Here is a 19,407-nt window from a genome sequence, read left to right as displayed (position 1 = left end):
GACAGGAAAAGCTTCTGGAGCTGGTGTGGAGAAATCCCCTGGATGAGATGGATCCCCACACAGATCACAGTGGGGAGAAGGATGGAAAACAAGTCCTATAAAGGAGGGCTACACCCCCAGAATTGTCACAGCCCACCTTTTCACCTGGCCACCCACCCACAGACTCAACCTGGCATTGTGAAAAACCTCAGGAGTTCTGACAACATGAAAACCAACGTTTAGTGGCCACAAAAATCCCCAGCAAAAACAGGAGAAACAAAGTTTAAATTACACCGAAAGATCCGGATTTGGGGTACAAAAAGTTGGTTAATTCTTACTGAATTTATAGAATAACTTTAGTATAATCACATCATCACTCCCCTTCTTTCTTTCCAGCTAAAATCCCATTTAAGTCTTTTGGTTTCTTTCCAAACTGCTCAAAGATGGAAAGTTAATTTAAAACATAAAAATAACCCAGATTCTGAACACAATGTCATGAAAGCTGCAGCAAACCAAATATCTCATTGAACACAGGGTCACTTCAGGAATAATAAAAATATATCTCATTTAGGTTACTTCAAAATGAGGTTTTTTGGGTTTGTTTTGCTTTTTAACAAATTAACCGGGCAGGAAAATAAAATACTGTACTGCTGTGAAGAAAGTGAGCGGGAAGGTCTGACAATCCTGTTTATTCCTAATGGCCACTGGCTCAGTGTAGCCCAGAAAGAAGCACAGACACTAATGATGAAGCCATTCAAAAGATATTGTTAAATGTAACAGACTTGTCTATATATTTACAATTTCCATTGGTATTAATAGAGGTATTTTAAAAAATTCCCAAAGTGCCATTAACTGCAGAACCATGCCCAAGGCTTTGAGTGAAAACTGAGCTGAGACAGAGCACAGAGCACAAACTGCAGAACTGCCTGGAACTACCAGGGAATGCCCCCAACCACCCCGGGGCTGTTTTGTATCTCCAGTTTGTTTCCGTGGGGTTTGCAAGGTCCTTCCAGGAGGGGACTGGAGGAGATGTGCCCCAGTTTCACTCGTGGCTCAGCTGAAGGACATCTCCTCATCATGCAAATTCCTGACATTTCAGGGAAAAGGCAGAGGAATGGTGGCATGGACTGTAACTAAACTGGGCACATGGTGGTGCTAACGTGGTCAGCATGAAACCTGAAGAAAGTGTGTAATTGTTGGTAAGAACAACTGCTTTCAAGGCTAAAAGGATTATCTAAAGTATGGATATCCACAGCTCCTGGATGAGGAGCTTGCCTAGAGCTTCCATCTGTGTCCATCAGCACAGGAACTGTGACCAGCCCACTTCTGCAGGGCATCATGCAGGAGGAAACACAAATATTTCCAAGAAATCATTGGTCTAAAATTCAGACAGTGAGCTTTTGGTATCCACAAAAACTGTAAGCACAGTTCTAGTCAAGAGTTCTGTCCTGGAGCACAGAACAAGGCCACAGGCTCTGACTCTTGCTGTGGGCACTCTGTGGTGAGCAGAGAGCACTCCCAGCAATTGGGTGTCTGAAAGGTCCTATTCCACAACGTTTTAGCAGATTGAAGCGAACACACAACTGGCTCTTGGCACCTTGAGCCATGATACAAAGCTCTGGTTTATTTTGCTTTTTTTGTGATGAAAGAAACTTTTTTGTGAATACAAAAATCAGTATAACTGAAGATTATTTTGGAAATAGTCTGAGATGGAGCTCCTTATGTTGCGTGACGTGGAGAGGGTAGGCAATGAACGCTGGAGGATTGACAACCTGCAGTGGTGCTTTGCTCAGCTGTGACGACAGACAAGGAGTGCTTTTGATCTGGGACTGCTACAGAACCCTTCAGCTCCTGCCTCTCCGTGTGGAGTGGTGACAGTGTTTCTCTGAGGCATTTGGAAGATGCCCCTGTGCCTGCAGCAAGCCCCAGTGTGGCAGAGCCACCCAGAGCTGTGCTCTTGCTGAGGCAGGCGGACAGGGACAGCCACTCCACAGCCCAGCCCCTGTCCCTGCATCAGCCTTGCTTTTACCTCTCTTGACGGAGGGCAAAGTTCTGAGGAGGTTCTTACTGGGCTGAGTGGATAATCCTGGGGGAGTGCCCACACTGATGGCTCAGTCCAGCTGCCTCCCCTCCTCAGGGTCCCTTGGGCAGCTTCCAGTCCTCGGGGCTCAATTTGCCTGCATAATGCTGAGCTGGGTTGGGAAAGTCCCTTCCCATCAGTGCAGACGGCTGCAACTGCTTCATTAGCTGTTCACCAGAGGACAGAGGAGACCCCAGCACTACCTCTCTTACTGCTGGCAGAGGCTACAAATAACCACACAGCACAAGCACACATCGTGCAAGCAGCCAGAAAAAGATCCAATTTGAGAAAAGCCAAGATATTCTTCTGGCATGGAAACGCACAGCAGTGACAGAAGAAATAATTGCAGTTGAAGCAAACCCCCAGCTTGATCCGAAATAAAGACTGCTTAAATATATCATCTTTTGGCTAAGAAGGGAGATTCACTTGGAGCATCAGAGTACAAAGATATGCTGTATGCAGACAGCAGCTCAGAGGGGGTGTGAGGGGAAAAGGCAGCTCTGAGCTCTGTCAGAGCCTCGGTGCTCGCAGCACTGTGGTACTGCATCCCTCTCACACTGAGGGAAGGAATGCAGAATAATACATTAAATATTTAAGACCCTGTCTGGGGTGTTGCTCAGTGAATAATTGCTGCTGCTTGGCACAGTTTCTTCCTAGGAGCTGGCAGCTCACGGAAGAAAGGGAAACCTGCTCGCTGCAGGCTGGTGCTGTGATTCTCCACGTGTTCGTGTACCAAGGAGGACTAAATTATTTCTTTATACGCCAAAGTGCAGCTTCACCAAATGAAAATCTTTACCCTTGCTTGAGGATGGTCTGGCACACCCTGAATCCCAGTCTCAGTGCTCCATTTGGAAGGAAAGCCCAAAGCATCCAATCCCAAGAGGCAAAAAGAAGGTGACAGAAGGATTGTACTCAGCCGGGACACCCCACCCCTCAGAAACAAAACTGGAAATGATAATCCAGCCATTCAAAGAAAATCCTTCCTTCACATCCCTTGGCAGAGATCTGCCAAGCCATCAGGGAGGACACGTTCCCAGAAAACCCCAAAGTGCCCCAAGCTCAAGGGACCCAGGGCCTGGCAGTTCAGCTCCTGTCCCACTCCTTCGCCTGATCTCCCGAACAAATGGCCCTGAAGGAACAAGCTGTGGGAAATTCTCATTTGAATATCATGGAGTAGAGACTAATGAGGAGCTTGGTCTCCTCTCAGAACTGGGAGCAATCTGATGGATGTGTGGCCAGGAGCCCTGCAGGGAGGTGGCTCTGTCTGGAGCGCCGTTTATCAGATGTGCAGCCGTGGCCTGCATTAATTAGTGCAGTGTGAGTGACTCCAGGCACTGCCAGGCACCAAAGGCAGGGCAGTGCCTGCCCTCCTCCTGTCCCCTGGCCTTGGCACTGCCATGGACCACTGCCAGCCACGGTGGCCTGGATGGATGCAGCGATGTTCCCACGCCGTCCCTGCCGCGCCATCGTTCCCTTCCCTGGGACACTGCAGTGACAAAGCAGGGATGGAGCACAGGCAGAGGCTCGCAGGGAAGCTGGAATGCCTCTGGCAGCTGCATTCAGCAGGTCCAATTCAGCAAACCTGTCTGACTGTAGATCTAAAAGTAGAACAGCCCCGCTGCAGAGGATTCCGCAGGGCTGCGTGGGTAGGCAGGGCAGGGGGAAGCAGCACTCGGCTGATAGCAGTCACTGGAACACCACCTGAAAATACACTTCAAGTTAAGCCTTTCTGTGGGACAGACCATTTAAGAACTGGCACTGCTCACCTAGGGAGAGGCAGCTTTCAGAGGGAAGGGCCTTAAAGGATACCCTGGAAATTCCTGCTTCTCATTTTCGCTTCACACATTTTGTTCCAAATATTTTAATGAACCCTTTAGACGAGAAAGTATTTAAACACGTGCTTAATGCTGCTCTTAGAAACAAAAAGCTTTCCTTGCTTGGGGCTCAAGTGACTTGCATTCCCAAGGCTGGGAATGTGCTGGACCCTTGCTGGCTCTAGAGTGCTCCCAGCATTGGGAATGGAAACCAGCTCCAAGTTGGAAATCTCCTATCCCCTGTCCTCTGAGCACGGCTTGTTTGCCCCAGGCACTCACACAGAAGTGTGCCTGAGCACTCATTTTTACCACATGCTCTCCAAACCAAAATATAATCACAGCATCTCAAAGAGATTTTCGATCTGGAAGAAAAGCAGTGTCTAGGCAACAAGGCCAAACATGACCCTGAAAGCCAGGAGGAAATAGCCAGACTAGCAAGGCTCAGCTGGCTTAATTAATTTCAGAACACTGTGCAAAAGTAAAATTGAATTTCTGAGCAGGGACAACAGAATTACACTAAATAAAGCCCATTTGTGCTTGCAAACTTGGGACCTGCATTCCTAGAGCTGTCTGCAGGAGTAACAATGGGGGGACCTGGAGAAGTTTCTTTTAGCAGAAATGCTGTAATTTGTGTTTTGTGGTAACGCACATGCCGTACAGTGAAAATGATACTTGAAAAATTAACTCCAACAATAACACCTGGAGCGTAATGGCCCTGTTGTTTAGGATTTCACTGCTGTGTCTGCCTGGTATTCAGGCAGCCCAGCCTTCTGCTGAGTTTTGCAAAGACCCCAGGTCCTGAACTCTGAGAAAAAAAAGTCTTTATCAGGGACCCACCCCAATGACAAGAAGCAGTTTAGAATTTATTACCTGCTGAACACCTACCCAGCATTGTTTTTCAAGGTGCTATCTTGCCAGAGGAACTGATTTCCTATTACAATATTGCAGTGATGCGGTTTTGGCTTCGCTAGAATTGAAGCCCATCATTTAAATTGCACTTATTCCCAGAGTTACACAGAGATCATATGCTTATTAACAAGCTGCACTACTATTTGCCACTCAAATTTAGAACCTTGACAACAAACCCAACCCGTACATGCGACGTGGGAATTGAGGTTTTCCAAAGAAGGAAGAGAAGGAGCGTTGGGATAGCAGCAGCCAATTGTATATAACTCAATTTGAAGACATTAAAGCTTCCAGATCTATGTTTAATCCCCTGTGAGGCCAAGGTCCAGCCTGCCAATGTAATCTGAGAGCTGAAGTGTTTGAAAACGTCTTGTTCAACAACATGGTTGGACAGACATGCTCTCCACCACAAGTCCTCACTGGTGCCCCTGGCCAGCAGCAGCTTTCCCTTTTTGTTTGTGTATCATCTGCACAGAAAGTGATGCTTGTGAGAGCCACAAATCTCAAAGCACTTTCACATTATGTGAAAGGTTCCTTGCTGACTGTGAATGGAGCACTGAGAGTACCTGAGTGAGGCAAACTGCTCCACTCTGTGTGAGCAAAACCCCAGCAAACAGCCCAGTCTCAGCAGAGAGGGACACCCTGCAGAGTTCCCCCCACCAGGACCCACCCGGGGGCACAAACATCCTGATCCTCCAAGTATCCTCCCATGGCATTTGAGATCACCCCACCGAAAAACAACAGAAAACATGGGCTGGTGAGTAAAACTGAACTGGATGTGCAACTGGTGTTTGAATCTCACGTCTCCTTTTGCCAGCTCCATCACTGTCCTCCAAAACAGCTTCCAGCAGCTCTGTGCAAGTGATGCAGTGGAGAGTAAAAACCTCACCAAAGTGAAGACAAAAGGAACACACCCCAAACTGGCCACACCACATCGTATCCTAAGACAGACTTAAAACAGCATCACTCGAAACTGAGCCTGTTCCTGTAGGGTGCAAGTGCTGCAGGTGTGTTTGAGCACACTGTGACAGTTCCTGCTGGCACCTCAGGGACAGATCCCACTCCAGCTTCCCCTGGTTTATAGGCTAAAGGTTTGTTTCTCACCTTCCCATCAGCAGCCCCTACATGCCCAGCTCGGAGTGGGAGCTGGGACACATCTGCAGCTGGAGCAGCTCCCTGCACTCTGCATCCTGTGGGAGCTCCCACAGGGACAGGAGAACAGCGGGGCTGGAGAGGAGCCTGTTCCCTCTCCCAGATCCACAGGCAGCAGGAGCCCAGCCTGCACTGCCAGGGCTCATTTATCACCTACCATGACAAAGCCATTCGTTCCTGCAGCTCTCCAGAACCATCAGCGTTGCCATTTCAGAATTCACATGACTCTCGACCTATTTCAATGCATCCCCTCCCAGTCAATGAATATTCCCCTGCACGCCAGTGCTGTTCTCCTGTGATCACCCAGCATTTCACAGAAGCAGCACATTACAAGATACTGTGGATCAATGAGCATCCCTCTTTTGTTTCCCAGGAAATGTACAGAGTTTACACACGCTGCCAAGTACATCCAAAGACCTACAGTCGATATGCTGCTTCCCTGTTATTCAGTAAAGCTGCATCTATTATCTTAATCCCATCATTTCTCAAAAGGAAAATTGACAGAGATATTTCACGTAAGCAGATTCAATGGCTTAAATTCCAGTGCACTCTATCAGTCTGACAGAGGTTATGATGCTCCTTTTTTTTAAGGAGAGAAAACACCCTCTTTATCACTCCACATGCACAGTCAGTGTTTCAGCGATCAAACTCCTCTGTAGGCTCAAACCTACAGGCTGAAAACAGGGTTGGATTTTTTCAAAAGCATCATTGCTTTCTGGAAGCAAAGGCTTACAAACTGAAGTTAGATAACATGCAATTAGCAAACCAGCATAGCATCCAAACCCAAACCCAACTGGAGCTACGTCAGCAGGTCTGTGGCCAAACAACAAAACGTGGGGTTAGTGGTGTGTGTGCTGGGAAAGGGATGGGGAACTACAGAGCAGCTCCTCAACTGAAAGGAAAAAGGATTTTTCAGCTAACTGGCAGTTTATTTTTATCAATTTACTGAAATAGTAATTTTCCCTGCCATGAATTTTCATACTAAAAGGAGCCAGTTGAAACCACAATAAGATGACCATGGGATTTACACAATTCAAGAGCTCACAAGTGCTTCCCACACTCATCCTAAATTCCAGTATTTACGAGTTCAGGGTGCCTTGGTACCCACGAGAACTCGTGCAGCTTCAGTGCAAACCCAGAGATCAGGGTATGCAGTCCCAGATGCATCCAAAGGTTCTGGCTGCCCCCTGGATGCAGCTGGATGTGTTTGGAGGCCACCCACACCTGGAAAATGCTCTGTGTATATTCACCTGCACACACAGTACAGAAATTGTTTTGGAAAAGCCCTCAAAACACAAAGGACATGGAAGGAAAATGTCAAAGTAAGCTTTAAATGAGTCTTCCCCACTCCTCAGTTTGTTACTCAGAGACCATTTCGCCATTTAACTTCTCCACACCAGAGACGGAACAAAGACCTGGCAGAAACCTGCACATCTGGCTGGAGGAGGCACCACTTCTCCAGTTTTAGCCCCCAGAGCCCCACATTTTCACACTCCAGGTTACAGATAAAGCATCTTACACGGACACTAACAAAAACTGCCTCCCAACTGTTCCTGCTCCTGGCTGAGGCAACTGTGGGCTTTCTGCAGGGGGACTGTGTGTTGTGGCCGAGACAGGTCCTTAAATGAAACTTGAAAGCCAAGCTCAGCATTCATTTGGCCTCATCTGGAATGAAGTCATGGGTTTCCTGCTGCTCCACTACACCCATAAACCTCTGCCTCCCTTCACGGCTCTTTGATCATCCTTCAGTCTATGATGAAGAACAACCAATGAGTTGATAAGGCCTATTTGTTGTTTTCAGCTTTACTTTTAAAAGCAGTGGCTGCTTCCTCGCCTTAGCCCTGGCTGTTTCCTTCCCTCAAAGCACTGAAGTAATTGACCCAAGGACTACTCCTGTCCATGTCTCCCTTGGAATCCAGCATAAAATTAAACACACAACTTCCAGTGAGCTCCCAAAAAGCTCGAACCAGAAAGCTCAAACCAAAAAGAAGAACAATTTTAAACAGATGACTCAATACTGAAGCTACAAAGCAGAAGACGTGTCCTGGTGGGCTCCTGCAGAGCTCCGGGCACGTGGAGAGCCCCTCAACCCCAGGCTGGATGCTGGAGGCACCTGCAGCGCTGGTGAAGCTGAGAGTGCTGGGCACAGCTGGGAGTCCCCCTAACAAAGGACGCAGGGAGGTGGCTTTAGCAGACCCTCCGTGACCCCAGTAACCAAACTGGTTTGCCAGGGCCATCTGCCACGGCCAGGACAACGCCGGCAGAGCCGCCCGCGCTCTGAGACAGCTCCTGATTAATCACACCCCTCGCTGGGTGACAAAGGAAAATGATTTGAGCAACATTTCCTGATCGAGATTAATTATCCTACCACCCCAGCCCCTGGCAAAAGCGTGTCATAAAGCAGCAATTACAACTAATTGAATTCTCTGTAAAAATGAATTTAATTGAAGAGAGCAAGATGGATTTCAACGCTATCCCATTTTCAGGTGTGCAATGCTCCAGTGATTGGCTTGAAAAAAAAATTTCAGAGGTGAATGAGATGTGACATAATTTCTTTAGGATAAAATGCTTACATTAACGGGTCATAAATCGGGTTGATTTTATGCATTTGTTCTAGGAATGCATCAGCCAAAGCTCAGCAAAGGCCAAAGAGCACACAAATAACATAAAAAAAAGCTAAATAATTGAATGGGTATGGAACAGGAAGGACTTGCTTGAACCACTAGAAATTAGAAAGGGACATATTTTCATTACAGTGTTTTGCAAATTTTCACTTGAATATGGGAAGTAAACATAAATCAAAGAAACAGCTTTTGGTTGTTTGGAATTCCAGCATCCCAGCTTGTTTAGAAAATACAGATAATTATTTTCAAATTTTCTCAAATCTCAGGTCTAAAGGGAAAACAGCAACACCTGCATTTTACAGAAATGACTGGGATAAAACATTAATGGCACATAAAGGTGTTATCTGGGCACGTGGAGGAGGCTTTTGCTCGTCAGGGTCCGTGGAACCCCCCCTATCAGCACCTTTATTTCATAAAAGTTTTAACACCAAATGCTTGCCTCGCACTCATGATGGAACCAAAACATGCTGGGTGGGGCCTGAGCAGCCTGGTCTAGGGGAGGTGTCCCTGCCCATGGCAGGGGTGGGACTGGATGATTTTTAAGGTCCCTTCCAGCCCAACCCACGCTGTGATTCTGTTTCATTCTGCATCAGCTGCACAGCTCATCTCTCCTTCTGACCCTGTTGCATTCTGCTGCTGAAACCAAAACTGACTGGCTCTGACGAGTCCCTCCCATCCCCAAGAAGGTCCCCAAGGTCTCTTTGGAGGTCACTGCCTGGACATCTCCGGGTTGCAGGGAAGGAGCCGGATGGCAGCAGGGCTGAGTCACAAAAGGTCAGCTCGCAGCCGGGAGCAGGAGGCTGGAGTGGATCCAGACACAGCCAGAAAAACTCCCTCAACTCATTAATGGCATTTCTCCTCGTGGATGGACTCAGTGCAGTTCTCTTTCCTCATCCATCCATTTGTGGCAGCTCATCACAAGGAGTGATCCCTGATCCCAATGAGGAGCTGGGCCCTGGAGCCCCCAGCTCCCTGCCCGGCAGCCTGGGCTCATCCTGAACACCCAGAGCCCCTTCCCTCTGCCAGGAGAGCGAGGCAGCAGGGGAGGGAAGGGGATAAACACCGGGGAATGGGGAAAAACTCCCGGGGAATGGGGATAAACACCGGGGAATGGGGATAAACACCTAGAGTAGGGGGATAAACACCCAGGGAATGGGGATAAACACCCAGAGTAGGGGATAAACACCCGGAGAAGGGGATAAACCCCTGGGGAATGGGGATAAAGACCTGGGGAAGAGGGATAAACCCCTGGGGAAGGGGGATAACCCCCTGGGGAAGGGGGATAAACACCCGGGGAAGGGGGATAAACCCCTGGGGAATGGGGATAAACACCCGGGGAAGGGGGATAAACCCCTGGTGCTGTTCAGCCCAGCCCCTCCTGGCCAGGGTCCTCCCAGCCCCATTCAGCTGCTGCAGTTTGGGGAGTTAAATGAAAATGGGAAACCACAGAATCACTGAGGTTGGAAAAGACCTCCAGGATCATCAAGTCCAGCTTCCACCTGAACACCCCCATGCCATAAACCATGTCACAAAAAATGAGAGGAAAGGTTCAGAATGCCAAACACCTTGTAAATACAGGTGTGGTTCTCTTAACTAAACTATTATAAATTACTTCAGTGGAGATAGAATAATAAACCTGTTTTTTCTGCTGCTTTGACAGCAGATCAGTCTATATAGACATAATAAAATCTATAGGATCATATTGTTCCATACCTTTTAATTACCAATTTCTTTATTTGAAAACCTGCTAGCCTAGGAGAGGTACTGCTGTGGGTCTGCCTTGTTCTCATACCCCTTCCTACAGAACCACCCGTGACAGTGGGATGTGAAACACCCCCCGTGGCTTTTCCTGTGCTGTTAAACGCAAACCTTCCCTGGGACATATCCTGGCACTGCAGAGAGGTGGGGCACAAACCAACCGTGTATTTAGGGTAATAATTATAACATTTATAGACAACCTTTTTGATAATTGTGATAAAATATGCAAACAGCATTGACTATAGGGCATCCTGGCGTATATGCATCTATATATCCATATATCCCATCTCCAGTGGTCACACAGTCAGAAGTACATCGAGCTGGCTTCCTCCCTCCTGTCCTCTGCAGCTCCATGGACTAAGCCAGGCAGGAGGGACTTACCGGGAAAGCTTTGGGAAGGCTGCATTGGAGCTCCCTCTAGCCCCCACGCCAGGAAATAGTCAATTATTGCAAAAAAACCCCAAAAATTCTACCACCACCGCACGCAGTCCTGGCACAACATAAAGACAGCGAGTACCGCCACAAATGCTTGTGTATATGTATTTTTGGGGTTGTATTTTCTCAGAACTCCCTGCTCCATTTCGGTATTTGAGGTGAAAAAGGAATTGGTGCTGCCCGTCAAAATGGTTCGTCTGGCAAATAAATATCCCAGAACACAAATGTCCCCCTGGCAAAACTGTGGCTCAGGGGGGTCCAGAGGGGGCTCAGCCTTTCCAAGCAGGGAATTCCGAGCAGCCAAGTGCCCACCTCTGGCCGGTGACCTCAAGTGCTGTCCCAGTGCTGCTCCATTCCGGTGGCATTGCCATCCCTGGGCACCTGCTCAAGGAAGGAGCTCCCTCGGCCATAAATTACTTCATAATTCCAGCTCCTCATGAACCCTGAGCTGCCTGGAGTGGTGGCAATCCATATTCCATGACAGAGCTGCTGGCTTGGCTAAGGGAGAATCTTAAAACCTTGACTGCAGCTGTGATAGATCTACACCCTGCTGCATTTTTCAGGGATCATTTCTTCTCCTACATTACACAATATTTTCCTTCAGCTAGTTAAAATCTTCTTTGGGATATGAATATCTTAATTCATCTCAGTTGAACGGGTTTGGTTTGTTTGTTTGTTTGTTTTTGCTCCATCTAGTGGTGCACAAAAATCCATCCCATGCCAGCCCAGGGTGTCCACACGCTGCCCTGAGCTGTTTTAGTGACTTCCCACGGTTGGTTATGGAGAGAAAATAATACAAGTGCAGAAAACAACAGCAAGGCAGTGCTTGCTCTGCAAAGCTGGAGTCTCACCCACCGGTTCCAGGCAAAACCATGGAAGAGGTTTGGTTTTTTTTTTGAATATGTTTGCAAAGGAGAACTCCACACTGCAGAAGAAAACCAAACCAGCCTGATCCAAAACGGTGCAAGTGCCTAAAGGTGCCGAAGCAGAAGCTCCCCATCTGAATTCCCCCAAAGCAGCAGCTTATTCAGCCCTCTGAGTTCATGGAAGGAGAAAATAAGAAAAAAAATAAGAAAAATGCCATTTCTACTTCACCTTCCATTCCAAAATGCACAAGAAAACAGTCTTCATAAAAACAGTACAAATTCACCTAGGAATGGGAATTTTTCTGCTGGTACCTTTCTCTGTTTTATAATAACATGCAGCATTTTAGGTCATCTACTCCTAACTCTGGTTAAGTAAGAGAGCCCCTACCAGGCTCTGCTGCTAAGCCCAGAGATGCACAGCATGTTTTATTTAGCCAGCCATGATTTATTCAAAGAGGGAAATGTTTACTCCTGCATTTCTGGCTTCCACTGCACCAGGGAAGGTCAGCTCTCTGTATGTTCCTGAAGAGAAAATGCCACAGTTCAGGGATACTACAGCTACAAACTCAAACTGCTCCAAATCCCAGCAACCCCTAATGACCTTATTTCCCCTTAACTGGAAAACTGTGGGATAGAAACACCCCATGCCAGTGTCCTGTGACAGCCAATAAGGCTGGTCAGGCTTTGCCTTCTTTTTCTCCTGAGACCCATCATTAACTGCAGCCACTTTCAGGATAATCACCCCCCGGCTCTTCAGGCTGGGGTTTAATTTGCACGCTTAAATCAGTCTTGCTTCTTTGTTTTCCTGTGCACAAATAGATAAAAGGTACTCACTGGAAGATTGGACAAACCTTCCCCTCTGGAAGGGAATAATTACAGTGCTCCAGAGTTCAGTACACTGAGGAGAGAGTGGTAATCACTGTTTATGTCTGGGAGGGAGATAAGCAAGTCAAAATATCAGAAATTCCTACTGCTTCTATCTTCGGGAAGCAACTCTGAGAAACTCTTAATTACAGAGTAAAAGACCCAAATGGTGAGCAGTGTTCAAACATTTCAGTGTTTCACCCTGCCCAGTAAACATCAGAGCAGGATATATATCCAGGGATATAATGAACTGCACTCACCCACTACACTATTTTCTGCATACATTATTTTGAAATTGTACAGTGGGAAGGGAAGTTCTTTCTTTATATTGTAATGAAAACTGATTCAGACACACGGGAAACTAAGAATGTTCAATACCAAAGAACAGCAGCAGCCACAGAGTGTGACCAGTGAGCAGAAATGATGCAGAAAAACTTGAAAAATCATGAAGGCAGATTATTCTTGTGCCAGCAAATCCTTCCCCAGGCCTGGGACACTGCACAGTCATAGCACAAGGAAGCATTACACAGCAAGGGTAGAGACAGTGGATCAAACCTCACAGAAAAGCAAATAACCCATATTCTGGTTTTATAGAGAATCCATTGGGGGAAAAAACACATTGTAAAGATGAGAGTGAGCCTCAAGCTGCCTTCACAGTTCTCCCCCCTTGATCCTGGTGATTCTCCTTTTATCCCATCCTCAAAGCCACACACAAGTACAAATAAATACCTGCTTTCCACCCTGCATCAAGCCACCTCTGCCTCTACACGAGCCCCAGACAGTGTGGAGCATTATTTTACCTCATGATAGCAACTACAGATTTAAGAGTCTTTTTCTCCTCTCCCAATCACTCTTCCTTGCTATTTTCAGGGTAGTAAATGCCACTGCAGAGAAATTCTGTTCCTTGGTATACCTGCTTGGACTGGTTATGTTTGGAAGACCCAGCCAGCAGAAATTCACTGGCTATTTTAGAGCCATGGGATGTGTCTGGAAAGGTGTAGCCAACAAAGACCCTTCTGGGCAGTGGGAACTTGTACACCCATGGACACACTCTCGTTTATCCAGCTGCACTCATGGGGTGTTCAGCTGCAAGTTCATTCCCTGTGCACAAGCCTTGTGCACAGCTTTGAGGGAAATATTTTCACTGATGAGGCAATAGAAGCACACGAGCAATGATCTGGTGCTTTGGTTGATCCAAGACTTGCACAAAGGCCAAGGAAAGGAGAGGACAGAGCTCAAAGCAGCTTAGGATGGAAGCAGACATGGAGAGAGGATCTGCTGCCACAACAGAAATGTGCTGGCTCCTCAGAACCAGCACAAAGGAAAGGAAGAAGGGTTAAATCTCTGTGCAGTAACATCCATAAAATGTCACATGCTGGTGTTTGCCCAACCTTGAAACAAACTTAAACAGCCTAATACAGACTCTCACAACAGCTCCCTCCCACCCCACATCTGGGAGAGAAGAAATCCCGTTGGGCTGTGCCCTCCACAGCACACAGCCACGAACAGACAGCAACAAAACTCACACTACACCTCAGGACTTATGGTACTGTTTATTTTAGTTCAAAATAAACTGTGCATTTGAGGAATCTGTTTACAGCTGGCGTGTGTTCTCAGCACTGGGCAGGAGGAGAGAGCTGTGGGGAGGCCTGGAGAGGAGGCATTACTCAAACTGGCAGCACGGGGATCCCACGGCATCCGTGCAGTGCCAGTCCATACACACCAGAAAGAGAGGAGAGGAGAGATGGACTGTACAGGTGGAGCACTGACTGCACCCAGCGACCCCCAGCTTCGCTGTTATCTTGAGGATGGGCTACTAGACCCCGAAGGTGGACAGCAGAACTGGTGCAGGACACTATCTTCCCTGCCGAGGAAGGGGGGGGGCAAGAAAGAAGAGAGACAGAGGAAGAGAATCACAGGGAACAGCATTAGGAAAATTCAGCTTGAAATTTGTTTGCTTTTGTTTTCAAATCCACAAATAGTGTGAGTTGTTTGTAAGCACCACCCAGTTCACCCATTTCTGTCTCAGAGACAGGACTCTCCACACAGGAAAGAACAGCCCAACGAGCCAAGGCCAACGCTGACGACTTAAACTCTGAGAAGAACAGTGCTTTGAAAGGACCATTTCTGTTCTTCCCATGAGAACAATTACATTAAGTAGTTCTATACATACCCAGCCTAATGTGGCCATGGCTCCTTTACTTTTAACATGCTCAGAACTTTCCCTGTGTGTTTTCACTGCCCACATTCCACTGGAAATGCCCAACACACACATTCCTCTTCTGCGGGTGCCTCACACACACAAATCCTGGTGATGACCAGGTCTGCTCTCCACTCCCCCCGCCCTCCCTGAGTCCAAGGAAGAGCTCTGTCTCCATGAGGAGTTGCCAGCATCATGAATGGTGCCACAAGGCAGGAGCAGTTTGGAATACCCACATCTGTAATGCTAAAAGTGCTTTATGGCAGGGAAGGAGATGCTGGCGTAGCAGGAGGCTCCAGCGAGGCCACTTCTGAACCAGTGACACAACCACAAGGGGCATTTCCTTTAAAGTAAAGACCAGGCTAGAGGAGGAGGATGGAAAGGAACACAATGGAGGAAGAAAAACAAGAAAATCCAAAACCAAATCTCATGCTATTCTGCCAGCTCTCCTGACTGTGCAGGAACACAATCCACCGTTTGCCCTCCCTGCATCACGTAGGCATCAAGTGGAAAATTACAAGTATTACTCGAATTATGCCAGCTTTCCTTTGCCATAGGGTGTGAGCACAGATGCCTTATGTAATCAGCTGAACCTCACACTGACGTGGGGTGGGATTTGGTCACAGTTTGGATCTGGTTCGCTGTGTCCATCTGCATCCTGCCTCTCTGGGCGACGTGCTGCTGGTCTGGGCCATGCTGCTCTCACTCCTTTGCTCAGTTTGAAAATTAAAATACCATCAAGCTTTTATATCTCTGCATATTCTAGAGAGGCTCAAGTGTTTAAACATGCTGAGGTGTACAGCTAGGCAACTGCAGTTATAAATTAGATTCCTGTTCAACATTTTTTTGGTAGAAAATGTCAATGAATAGTCATAGCAGAACTAAAAAGAATTCTGAAGTGCAGCTCCTTCAGATATGTCTTCACCTGTGACTAAGCATTGACTGGAAGCTACCACAGGACCAGGGATTCTGCTGCATGGTGTGGGATGTCCCTAGAGATATTTGCAGGGAGGATGCATCAGGTGTTTACTTTGTGTCTCAGGGAAGAGTACAGTGCCCAGTAGAGGGAAAAAACCAAACTGAGAGTTGCAAAGTACATTTATCTATAAAGAGATATTTTTAATTTCAGGGATATAAGCTATTTCCCAGTTTTCCCTGGCTGTGCTAGCGTGCAAGAATTCCCACTGTGCTCTTGAGAAGAGTTAAGGAAAACCAAACCACTCTAATACATGATAGAAGCATCTGAAAACTCGGCATGGTTGCAGGGGGAGCCTCTGTGTTAACCAGTTATGGTGGCAAAACAGCTCCAAAGCCTCTCAGGGGCTCAGACAGAAAGAAATAGCACAATCAATCCTTCTATCATCGTCCACACAGTGGTTTGTTGCATGTAAGCCAACATTACCTGGTGAAACAAAGATTCCACATTAAATTTCACACAAGTACAGTATTTTCAGAATGATGGTTTTACCTCCCAGAGGTGCTGATTAAACATTAAGCAGGCAGAGACTGCAAGAAAATGATGGGATTTCTTTGGTACTATAACATCCTTTGCATTATCATTTTGTTTTCACAGGTCTCACTGGGGAAAAAAAAAGAAAAGAAAAGAAAAATCTCTAGCTTCACCATTTTAAAAATGCTCTTTGGACATGATAAGGGCATCTAATTTGAGATTAGAAGGATGGAAGGTAGAGCAGATGGAGACAGGAATGAGTGACAGCCAACGTCTCATGCAAATGAGAACAAGGAGATCACAGTTATGAATAAACACACCCGATGGAAAGATGCTCAGACATTAGTGGTAAGCAAATCTGTCCACAGTTGGAGTTTGCATCCATCAGCCTATTCCATATCCACACAGGGAATACAGACAGGAATAGGACTGGATATCCCCAGCATGGGCACTTCAGTACGTGAAATTTTGCTGTGTGTGAGGTACCTCCCACCTGCACAGATGGGCTGAGGTTCTGACTGAAGCTTGCCTAAAGATGTGTCACAGAATCCCAGACTGGCTTGGGTTGGAAGGGGCCTTAAAGTTCATCTCATTCTATCCCTGCCATGGGCAGGGACACCTTCCACTGTCCCAGGCTGCTCCCAGCCCCAATGTCCAGCCTGGCCTTGGGCACTGCCAGGGATCCAGGGGCAGCCCCAGCTGCTCTGGGCAACCTGTGCCAGGGCCTCTCTATCCTCACAGGGAACAATTCCTTCTTAATACCTATTTTAAACCTATTCTTTATCAATTTAAAGCCATAGGAAACATGTTTAGAAAATGCTGGGAACAAACTGTTCTTCAGACAAGACACAGTTGATTAAATTCCCTTTCTCTTTCATGTCTGGGCTTTGCTCTGCTCAGATTCCAGCTGTGGGGCCTCTGAGATGATGATGCAGCTGGATCAAGCCAGAGGCTCAGCCACTGAAGTACAGGACTACCTGCATTTCTACTTCTGGAAGCCTCTCCGGGGTGTCCCACGTTTCCTTTGCTTTGCCCTTCGCACCAGATATAAAATCTGCGTCCCAATGATCTCTGACAAATCCAGAGCAGCTCGTGGAACCTGCAGCTTCCAGCTAGAGGCCGTTGTTTTCAAGGCTCTACTTGGGAGGCAGGAAGGGGAAGGGAGTCAGAGAAGCCAAGTTACAGACATTTCCTGGTCTATTTTTTAATTCCCAAACAGAAATAACCCAAAAAGAGCAAGCAGAGGAGGCATATGGGCTGACTGGAACCCAGACAAGTATCTAGCTGGAAATACACTACATGCTCAGGCTGCCCAAGACTTCCCTTGTAATAGGAGAAAGCAAGATAACTTGTATTATTTCTGTCTATTTTGAGCATTGTAAAACGAGCAAGGGATTGCTGCAATAGCTGCAGTTATTAAAAATGCATTATTTCCCTATTAACAATTCAAAACAGATGCCAAAAATCGTCTCGACTTGAAATAAAACTGCTGGAGTGAATAAAACATCCAGCAATTAGCTAACAGCAAATCAGAGATGCTCCAGATTTCACTGTAGTGCATTCATTAATTGCTTCTTTCAGATCAAATTTAATTTTTAATTCTGGGCTACAAAATTAATCCCTCTGCGTATTTTCTAAATAAAGCCTCAAAACTGAAGCTAGACCAAAGCATCCATGTCTGTTAGTTTTGTTTCTAATGATTTCTATTTATAAACTGATAAATGGGAAGACTAAAAGCTAAATTTAATACCATTAAGTGTATGTGGAAATGCAAAGCCCAATCCTGTTAGAGCTCGAGTAGCTCATTTTCATTCACAGCAATGGGATCCCCATGTACAGGTCCTGGAAAAACAGGTGCATCATTTGCACTTGACTCAGAGATCACAGTTGTGGGGATGGCAGTTTGGGTATAATAACTTCAGAAATTGAAATTATGGGTGAACCAAACCAATTCCTGCCATGAGGACCACTGTAAGAGCCTGGCTCCAGCACAGCAGCACATCTGTGAGCAGGGACAGCACTCACATCGCTGTGTAATTGGAAACTAAATTCTACAGGATAAAATATTCTATTTTGCACCTCTTTTTATTCTTCCCAAGAACAGAGTGGGATGTGGGATGAAGGATAATTTGTGTTAGCAGGGACTAGTGGAGGTATGGACAGTCCAGTCCAGTCCCTGCTCAGAACAGGGCCAGCTACAGCCAGTTGGCTGAGACCCCACTTCATCTCCTGGCCTCTGTTCCAACATCTGACCATGCTCATGGTGCAATTCCCTCTCTCCCCACCTTGTATCTAACTGGAATTTTCCTTAATGCAATTTGTTTTGGTTGCCTCTTGTCCCTGGAGGAGACTGGCTGCACCTCCTCCATATGCTCCTATTCACAGAACCCCAGCTGGTTTGGGTTGGAGGGACCTTAAAGCCTTTTGGGCAGGGACACCTCCCACTGTCCCAGGCTGCTCCAAGCCCCCTACAAGTTGGTCTTGGACACTACCAGGGATCCAGGGGCAGCCACAGCTTCTCTGGACACCCTGTGCCAGGGTCTGACAACTCTTTCAGTGAGCAATTTTTCCCTGATGTCCAACCCGAGCCTCCCCTGGCCCAGCCTGAGGCCGTTCCCTCTCCTCCTGTCCCTGTTCCCTGGGAGCAGAGCCCGACCCCCCCGGCTGCCCCCTCCTGTCAGGGAGCTGGGGAGGGCCACAAGGTCCCCCCTGAGCCTAAATGTCACTGAGAGCAAACAAGGCCACTGATGAGCTCCTTCCACCCCCCAGTCCTGGACCATCAGCTCAAGGTCCCGCGGCACATGTTTGGGCACTCTGAAAACTGCACAGGCTCTGCAGATCCAGAGATTCAGGTTCCCAAAAAAAAGCTGGAGAAGTTCAGGTTTTTCAAGCACAAAGTTATGCTGCTCTAAGCTTTAATTCCAGAAGAAATATTACTGGTAAAAATAATACCCTACATGGAGCAAGATACCAGACGTTCAAGCTGGTTTTCCCATCAACATCCCCACAGGAAGATCCTTAAAATTAAAGCACTATCAACTAAGGACACAGGAAAACTAAAAGCCTCGCTAAAAAGCAAGCAGGGAATCAAATAGTTTTCAGGCCCTGCTCTTCACCAAAGGAATATTGAGCTGTCTTACAACCCAACTATGGACTCACTACCACCAAATAAACGAAGGGCTCTGATGGGAGAAAAAAACCAAACACACGAACAGATGCTGCAACGTAAACCAACAGGGTGAATCCAAGCATGCATGGTTAGAGATAACTACAGGATGA

The 19,407-nt window shown here is 47.0% G+C and overlaps 1 protein-coding gene across 6 annotated transcripts in view; it reads right to left on the bottom strand.

Moving 5' to 3' along the window:
• The window catches only part of IQSEC1 (IQ motif and Sec7 domain ArfGEF 1), a 281,157-nt gene that overhangs the window by 138,982 nt on the left and 122,768 nt on the right, over nucleotides 1-19,407 (bottom strand). The gene's annotated exons all lie outside the window — the stretch shown is intronic.

The sequence above is a fragment of the Aphelocoma coerulescens genome, chromosome 12 (assembly GCF_041296385.1).
Source record: "Aphelocoma coerulescens isolate FSJ_1873_10779 chromosome 12, UR_Acoe_1.0, whole genome shotgun sequence".
Lineage (NCBI taxonomy): Eukaryota > Metazoa > Chordata > Aves > Passeriformes > Corvidae > Aphelocoma > Aphelocoma coerulescens.
The sequence above is the reverse complement of the archived record's forward strand: the minus strand, read 5'-3'. Positions and strand labels throughout refer to the sequence as shown.